The sequence below is a fragment of the Humulus lupulus genome, chromosome 7 (genome assembly GCF_963169125.1).
Source record: "Humulus lupulus chromosome 7, drHumLupu1.1, whole genome shotgun sequence".
Classification (NCBI taxonomy): domain Eukaryota; kingdom Viridiplantae; phylum Streptophyta; class Magnoliopsida; order Rosales; family Cannabaceae; genus Humulus; species Humulus lupulus.
Genome location: NC_084799.1, coordinates 9,385,739 through 9,395,302, shown reverse-complemented (window position 1 = coordinate 9,395,302; position 9,564 = coordinate 9,385,739).

The window sequence follows — 9,564 nt, the reverse complement described above, 5'->3', positions numbered from 1 at the left end:
ACCACCTAAGGACCCAGTCCAAGAAAGGATTGATCAGCTCGAAAAAGCCTTTAGGCTTTTAAAGAATGAACAAGGGAACGGTCGATATGAGGACTCTGACGAGGAGCTCGAGCCGTTTGCTCCAAATATTTCTAACACGCAATTTCCTCAAGGGTTCCGGATTCCTCACGTCCCAGCATTTGAGGGAAAAACCGACCCATGCAGTCACCTGAGTACATTCAACACTATTATGAGAGCTAGTAACGTGGGTTACGAGCTCAGGTGCATGTTGTTTCCAACATCATTGGCCGGACCTGCCAAGAGTTGGTTCGAGAAGTACAAGAGACACTCGATAACTTCATGGGATCAGTTGTCTAGGGACTTCAAGAAGCAGTTCCGAGATATGATGGGAGTCAGACCAGAGGCATCCACTTTGACTAACGTCAGACAACAGCCGGGCAAAACACTGAAAAGCTACCTGACAAGATTTAATCTAGAGGTCGCCCGAGCTCGAGATGTGGATGATAGTGGGCACCTGATGGCTATCCGAGCTGGTGTTTTACCCGGAAGTTCCCTTTGGGATGACATGCAAGGGAAACCGGTGAGGTCAATAACCAAATTTAACAGACGGGCGCAGAGGTTTGTCAATGTAGAGGAGGCGAGGTCAACGCTGAAGGCGACCTCGCAGACCGAAACTACAACGATAAACATTAGCTCCGCCTCAGCCTCGGCTGACCCAGCAGCTCCACAGCCTACCTCGGAGAATCCCTCCAAGAGGAAGAAGAGCGAGGGAAATAACCCCAAGGCTGAAGGAGGAAAGAAGAAGAAAGGAGAAAGGTATTTCTCCGTATATAAAGTGCACACCGAGCTCAACGAGTCTCGGGAAAACATATACCTGGCTAATGAAAACCAGGTCCCCTTTAGGCGTCCGGACCCAATGAGGAATCAAAAATCCAAGAGGGATTCTAGTAAGTATTGCCAGTTCCACAGAGACACCGGACACACAACTGATGAGTGCCGACAGCTGAATGACGAGATCGAAGGGTTGATCTCGAGAGGCTATTTCCGGCAGTACGTCAAAAACCAGAATACTGGACAGACTACTGCAAGCCAGAGAATAGCCGCGCCTTCGGCGGCATAGAATAATAACTCCCGATCTCGGGAAGAAGATAGGCCCCCGCCGATTGATGGAGAGGACGTAATAACCATCTCGGGAGGGCCTCATCTCGCGGGAGGAGGTAGAAATGCTCAAAAGCGATACGTGAATGAGCTGAAGACGGGGGACGAGTCTCCTTATGAACCCGAACCAAGGGCACCAAAGAGCCAAAGAGTAGAAACTCAACCTATAACCTTCACCGAGGAAGATGCCTCCCATGTCCAGTTCCCTCATCATGATCCACTAGTCATCACCCTGCAGCTTGCCAACAAAAGAGTGCGCCGAGTTCTCATAGATAATGGGAGCTCAGTTAACATTCTTTATAAAGAAACACTAGAGAAAATGGGACTCTCCCTTCGCGACCTGAAGGCTTATGCAACCACTTTTTACGGCTTTTCTGGAGAAAGAACCACCTGTATGGGGTCCATCGAACTCCCTGTGACCTTGGGAGACTATCCAGTCTCGGTGACCAAGATGATGGAGTTCGTGGTGGTAGAGTTACCATCTGCCTACAATTTACTGCTCGGGAGACCCACCCTGGTCGGGCTGGGGGCAGTTTCATCTGCAAGGCATCTAGCCCTTAAGTTCCCAACTCCGAGCGGGGTCGGAACATTAAGGGGAGATCAATTGGCAGGGAGAGAGTGTTACATCATCTCTTTGAGGGGAAAGAAACAAACGAGCGCTCAAGCACTCGTTATCGTACAAAATAAGGACGAGACGGTTTTAGAAATTGACGAGGAAATCGATCCAAGGATTGAGGAGAAAGTTGACCTCGAACCATTGGAAGAGCTCGAAGAAGTTCAGCTCGACGAAGCTGAACCCTCGAAGAAGGTAAAGGTCGGAAAACACCTCCAAGGCGATGCAAAATAGCAATTAATTTTCTTTCTCAAGAAAAACCAGGATGTCTTCGCATGGTCACACTCAGACATGGTGGGGATAAGCCCAAATGTTGCGAGCCATGCATTGAATATAGACAAAAGCTTTCCCCCGAAGCAACAAAAGCGAAGACAGCTGGACAAGGATAGAAAGAAAGCACTAAAGGAGGAAGTTGACAGGCTGAAAGCAAACAATTTCATCAGGGACGCTTTTTACCCTGACTGGGTAGCCAATCCAGTGTTGGTCCCGAAGCCCAATGGGGCGTGGAGAACCTGCATTGACTACTCGGACCTCAACAAGGCCTGCCCGAAAGACTGTTTTCCGCTGCCAAGAATTGACCAGCTCGTGGATGCCACGGCGGGGCATGGCCTGATGTCATTCATGGATGCCTATTCTGGATATAACCAGATTCCCATGCATGCCCCCGACCAAGAGCATACAAGTTTCATCACAGATAAAGGGCTCTACTTCTACAATGTCATGCCATTCGGACTCAAGAATGCTGGAGCCACGTACCAGCGGCTTGTAAACATGATGTTTCCAGAGCAAATAGGTAACAACATGGAAGTTTACGTTGATGACATGCTTGTAAAGTCTCAACTTAACAAGAACCATGTTGACGATCTGGAAGAGTGCTTTGGCGTACTCAGGAAATACAACATGAAGCTAAATCCTATGAAGTGCACTTTTGGGGTGTCTTCGGGAAAATTTCTAGGCTTTATTGTCAACTCTCGAGGGATCGAGGCTAACCCCTAAAAAATAAAGGCCCTGATTGATATGCCTTCACCTCGGAAGCATAAAGTGTCTAAAGCTTGACTGGGAGGATGGCTGCCCTGAGCAGATTCATCTCAAAATCAACGGATCGTGGCCTTTCATTCTTCAACTTATTGAAAGGAAGTAAGAAGTTTGAATGGACAGAGGAGTGCGAGCTGGCCTTTCAGGAGCTCAAAAAGCACTTAGTCGAACCACCTATCCTCTCGAAGCCTGAGACGGGAGAAGTATTGTTCCTGTACCTCTCAACCACCGAACACGCGATAAGCGCGGTGCTTGTTCGGGAGGAAGAGAGGGTACAGAAACCCGTCTATTACATTAGTAAAAGATTACAGGGGGCAGAGTCAAGATATCCATTGATGGTAAAGCTTGCCCTCAGCCTAATCCATTCATCTCGCAAGCTCCGCCCCTACTTTCAAGCACATCCCATCCATGTACTAACAGATCAACCACTTAGGCAAGTCCTGTCTAAACCAGAGGCGTCAGGTCGGCTCCTTAAATGGGCTGTTGATCTCGGACAGTTCGAGATCACTTACCATCCAAGAACGACCATTAAGGCACAAGCCTTGGCAGACTTCATAGTGGAGTGCACTGGTATAGCCGACGACGAGGTAATAACCACGGCCCACGAGCTGTGGAAACTTTACGTCGACGGCTCGTCAAATGAAAATGGAGCGGGGGCAGGAGTTATTCTGATCACTCCTGCAGGGAGAAAATTTCACTCTGCTTTAAGATTTGGCTTTAAAGCATCTAATAACGAAGCTGAGTACGAGGCTTTACTTGCGGGACTATGAATAGCAAAAGAGCTCAAGGCCAAAGCTATACATTGCTACAGCGACTCCCAGCTCGTGGTTAATCAAATCTTGGGAGAATACCAGGCTCGTGGCACAAGAATGACAGCTTATCTGGAGAAGGTAAAATCCGCATTGGAGTACTTCGAGTTTTATGCAATCGAACAGGTTCCCCGAGAACAAAACTCAAATGCAGATGCCTTAGCTCGGCTCGCCACTTCCGCCGAAAATGAAGAGCTGAATGTTATACCCATAGAACACCTATCAGCACCCAGCATTACTGAGCCAGACGAGGAAGATGTGTGTATGATTGAAACAGAAACAACCTGGATGAGTTCGATAGTTGATTATCTCGAAAATGGAATTCTTCCAAAAGATCGAAATCATGCTCGAAGGTTGATGTATCAGCTTCCTCGTTACACCATTCTGGACGGAAAGTTATACAGAAGAGGGTACTCCATGCCGTTGCTTAGATGTGTAACTCCTCCCGAGGCTAAGAAGATCATTGAAGAAATTCATGAAGGGTTCTGCGGAGACCATACCGGGGGGCATAGCCTATCCAAGAAGATTATACGCCAAGGATATTTCTGGCCAACTATTAAAACAGACTCCTTCGAGTACGTAAAAAAGTGCGACAAATGCCAGAGATTCGCCACGATACCCCGAGCTCCACCTTCCGAACTGACCATGTTGACATCCCCATGGCCTTTCGCGGTATGGGGCATCGACCTCATAGGCTCACTCCCAACTGGCAAAGGCGGAGTTAAATATGCTGTGGTCGCTGTTGATTACTTCACGAAATGGATGGAGGCTGAGCCATTGGCGACCATAACTTCGAAAAAGATCCTTGATTTCGTGGTAAAGAACATCGTATGCCGATATGGAGTACCAAGAAAGATTGTATCTGATAACGGAACCCAGTTCGATTGCGACTTATTCACCAACTTTTGTAACAAGAACGGTATAATAAAGAGTTTTTCGTCAGTGGCTCACCCTCAAGCGAATGGTCAGGTCGAAGCCGTTAACAAAACTCTCAAGAGCTCTCTAAAGAAAAATTTGGAGGAGGCAAAGGGACGATGGCCCGAGGAATTGCCTCAAGTCCTTTGGGGATATAGGACTACAGCTCAGACTTCAACAGGACATACTCCGTTCTCTCTAGCGTACGGCTGCGAGGCGATGTTGCCCATCGAGTTCGAAATTCCGACGATCCGAACTCAGATTTATGGTCAAAGTTCCAATCATACTCAGCTCGAAAAAACCCTAGACTTGATCGAAGAAAAAAGAGAAGAGGCTCAGCTGAGAAATGCTGCTTACCAGCAATGAACCACGAGATATTTCAATAAAAGGGTCCGAGATCGAAAGTTCGGAGTGGGAGACCTGATTTTGAGACGCGTATTCTTAGCGACCTGAGATCCAGCAGCTGGAGTGCTCGGGCCAAACTGGGAAGGACCATACCAGATAGAATCAGTCATCCGACCTGGCGTATACAAACTTGCGAGATTAGATGGGAGCCTGATACCACAAGCATGGAATGGCGAACACCTTAGACCATATTATCAATAGTGTAGGAGGTGTTGCCTGTAACCATGAATTTCTATCTGTACTAGTTTGTTTGTTTGTTTGTTTGTTTTTGAATTTCATCAAATAAAATGTCTGCTTTGTTTCACATGTAATGTATTTTTATTTTTGCAATCTCCCTTAATTTAATAACCTATGGTCACACTCATAGGATATTAAGGGGGCATCATTGGTATACATACCACGAGCTTAAAAAATAATAAATATATATAAAGTATTTGGATGTAACCAAGTACGCGATTTAGATAGTTCGGACATAACCGAATTATCAAAAACATAAAATATTTGGATGTAACCAAGTACGCGATTTAGATAGTTCGGACATAACCGAATTATAAAAAACAAAGTATTTGGACATGACCAAATACGCGAGCTTAGATAGATCGGATATAACCGACCATCAAGAACCTAAAACATTTGGATTTAACCAGATGTGCAAACACAACAGGTTTGGAACAAACCAGCCAAAAAATTAGTCGATGATAAGTAGGAAACTAAACCTATTTCGAGATAAGTCGAGATCGAGGCTGGAATATCTTAAAGAAAAATAGTTTCGAACTCTTAACCTCGGAGCAAGAACTGAGGATGAAGAAAAGTGACTAAAAAAAAAAAAAGATATAACCAGATCATTCATATTACACACCATATAAGTACTCTTGAGTTCATGGTAAAAGTAATATCCGACCTTGATAAGTAACGAGGTCGGAAGCGGATAATTCGAATAAACTATGCATGAATGCATCGAATTTTGAACCTAAAAATCCAAACTATGTTTGTATGAATAAATAAACATAACCGTTTCATTAATGAAAAAATGTGCAAAATATTTCGAGTCAAGAAATGTAAGCATATAAAAGAATAGTAAAGGGAATTGTATCAGCCCCGTGGGCATAAAATAAAAAAAATTACAGAAATAAGGGGACGCAACCCCGAAAACTGATCTCCCCGAGGTCAGATTCAAAGAAGAGGAGTCTCCTTGGCCTTCTCAGCATCAGTGGCACCGGACCCCTCAGGACGAATAGCATGACTATCCTCCTGAGCTTCCTCCGAAACAGTGCCCGGAGCAGCCTTTTCCTTCTCGAGCTGCTCAGCCTTCTCCTTCTCAAGCCGTTCAGCCTCTTCCTTCTCGAGCTGAGCATTCCATCGCTCAAGAAACGGCACCTCGTGGGGACCCAAAATGCTGGTGTCAAGCTCTTCGTTATAAGCCCACATCCGGTACATGGCTGAGTCAACCGCCGTTTCCTTCTTTTCTTTGTACTCGGCAGTAAGGCGAGCTTTGACATCCTCTATAAGGTCGAAGGTGGCGGTCTTGTCCTCCTCGAGCTTCTTATTGGTCTCCCGAAGCTGGATGTTATCTTTCTTCTACTCCTCGAGTTCAGTTTTCAGCTTTCTGAGCTCCTTGGCCATTTCCTCACGCTCCTTAACCACTGCCTTGAGCTTAGTATTCGCCGCCTTCAGATCGTCGTTCGCTCTAAGGTGGAGGTCTCTCTCCTCTTGAGCATGAGTCTTGCTCAAATGGATCTCGTTGTTCAGCTCGTAATTGAGCTGGGCAGTGAAGGCAAGAGCCTGAAAAAAGAAATAAACCACCATTTGTCTCAGGACAGTATGAATGTAAGCAAAAGGAATAAAGAAGGATACTTACCGCGGCAGTGTGTTCGATACTCTTCTCGTACAGGAAAGTGCGGTCTCGGGTGCCAGTTAGGCACTGCCACTGAGGAGCCTCAAAACTGCCGTAGCTCTGGCTGATCCGGGACATGACATCCGAAATCAGCGTAGATCCATGAGGTCCGACAGCGTTATCCACCACATACGAGTCCATATGGGTGGAGATGGTTAGCTTCTGAGCTCGAGAAGCAGAAGGTCTCTTGGCGAGCTGAGCAGAAGACGTTTGACCCGCCACAGGAGGTCGGGATTCGACCACGACAGGGCTACCAGCCTGCGAGGCCGGTGCCACCGCAGGGACAACAGCCTGTGAGATCGTAGGGGCGCTGATCTGGCCAGTCGGCGTAGCAGTAGAGCTCGAAGCCGGAGGGGGAGGAGAAGCCATTTTCTTAGATCTCTTGGAGCCTTTCCCCGGCTGGCTGGTCTTCACCGACCCTGCCCTGGGGCGTTTGCTCCTCTTGGCGCCTGCATTGTCGATAAGGGCGTCGAGGTCGGAGTCCATCTCGCCTACACAAGTCACAACACTGAGTCAGTAAAAGAGAAATTTACGGCAAGTAATTTCGGTATCAGACACAGAGTGATATGAAGGAAACCTAACTGGAACTCTCCCCCGAGCTCGAACTTGGGGACCATGAAATTCCCCCGTCTTCAGAGGAGGCGAGGGGAGTGCCTTCCCTATAAGTAGGGGATAACCTCGAGAGGTCCCTATAGTCATTGGTCCCATACTGCACCGCTATCCCATTCCACACCTCGTCCGTGGTGTACATGGTATCATATTTCCCGAGCCCACTATCGAACCTATGGACACAGTTGTCTACCCAACTCCATATGTAGAAGTGGTATCTATCCTGTGGGCACGAGACTAACCTATTGGGCCTGTGTTCTAGTAGTGTGGGGGACCACATCCTCGAGGTAGGGAGGACTTTACCTTCATCTGAGTCTGAGCTCGAGGCTTCATCATTGGCCTCATTTCCGGACCGCGGACTCCTCAGACGAACTGGGAGTGTTGGCCTTCTCTCTCTCCTCGGAGGAAGGGCGCCTGTAGGCAGGGGCACCTCCTCCCAACATTCGTATTTTTTATTAGACCAGTCAGAGGTTGACTGGCCTTCTCCCAATAACCCACAGGCTCGGAGCTTGCCCTCTTGAAGAAGATACGAAAGAGACCTCCTGCCATAAGGAAGCCGGAGCAAGGCCCCTCTGTGCTCCCCCATTGCCTTGGTGGGGGAGGGACGCTTAAAATTAGCTGAAAAGCGAAACACATTTCAGCTAAGTACGGTCTTAAGGGCTAAAATTCCGAGCTCAAAAAAATAATAATAATAAAAGTAACAAGAGTACTTACGAATCCGCCTGAACGATCGATGTCGAGACAGGGACAAACCGTCTGTCCAGAAAAAAGCCTTTTTGGAGTCAGGAGGGTGGTTTGGAAGATCTTCAAAGATCTTCGTCTCTTTGGGGTAGCTCGAAAGATAATAAAAACCATCTCCTCCTCGATCTCGGGAGGGGTTACTTTTCAAACAAAAGAGATATAAGATCTCTTGAGGTGAAGGTCCTTCCCACCCCAGCTCGTGGAACAAGGACCTCAGGGCAGACAGCACCCTGTATGAATTGGTGTTGAGTTGGAATGGAGCCAACCCAACGAAATCAGCAAAGTCTCTGAAAAAGGACTTCAAGGGCAGCAGAGCTCCTGCCCTCATATGTTCCTGGCTCCAGGCTGAGTACTTCACACAGACGTCGCGGCCCCTAGGGGCAAAATAGCTCCATTCATGACTAGCTGGAGCTCGACACTTCAGGGTGTCCAACGAACTAAGGCCATGGAGGGCCAAAATGTCAGTTATTTGGTCGGTGGTGGTAACCGAGCTCTGGTAGTGCTCGGCTTCGAACATCTCCCTCCGAGGCTGCAAGGACGAAGGTTCCGCCATTAAAGAAAATTGGAGTTTCCCTGGAAGATATGCAACCGTGACTTTTAACGCAGGGTCGAGGGGAATTGGCCTAGGTCCTGGGTTGGGCTCCGGATAGATGGCCTCCCGAAGAACTCTTCTCTTCTTTTCAATGACCTCGTCTATCTGACGGCGATAGTGAGCTCGAGTGTCCTCTTGCTCGCGCGCAAGCTTGTATTCTTGTATTCGACGCTGATTCCGGACGAACAGTGATTCTGGGCTCGGAGATTTAGGCTCGTAAGGGATGGCTCGCAATGACCCCCACCGTCTTTCCAGATTCTGTGACATCTAACGAGAAAGAAAAAATGGTGAGGGCCATGCATGCAAGAATCACGAGCTCGATGTGTGTGAGCTCGGGGATTTAGGAACAAGAAATTAAATGTTAAGACCCTTACTAAAGAGTCAGAGTGTGTGTCCCACGGGAGAGAAAAGGGAGCGTGGAAGATTTTTTGAAAATCCCGAAATTCAAGGGAAAGAAAGTTGGCGGTTAGCCAGGAAGGGCATTCTCGGTTTTCGTGCATTTGTCAAGGACAAGGGTTTTTACCCGAAAACTTATTAGGCAAGAAACATGGCCTAAAATTTTCAAAACCCAGAAAATTGAGACTTTGCTCAAACGTTAAAACTGGATACAGTGATGCGAAGTCCAGCAGGAGAAGTCTAGAAAACTTGAAAGCCTATCGAAATGAAACCCCCTATCTTATTGTGCTAAGAGCGTAAACTAGCATACACAGCAAAAACAGTATAAAAAGAAAAAACAACAGAAATGGCATACTTACACAGTGATGGTGATTGCAGAGAAATCGTCGACTGAAGA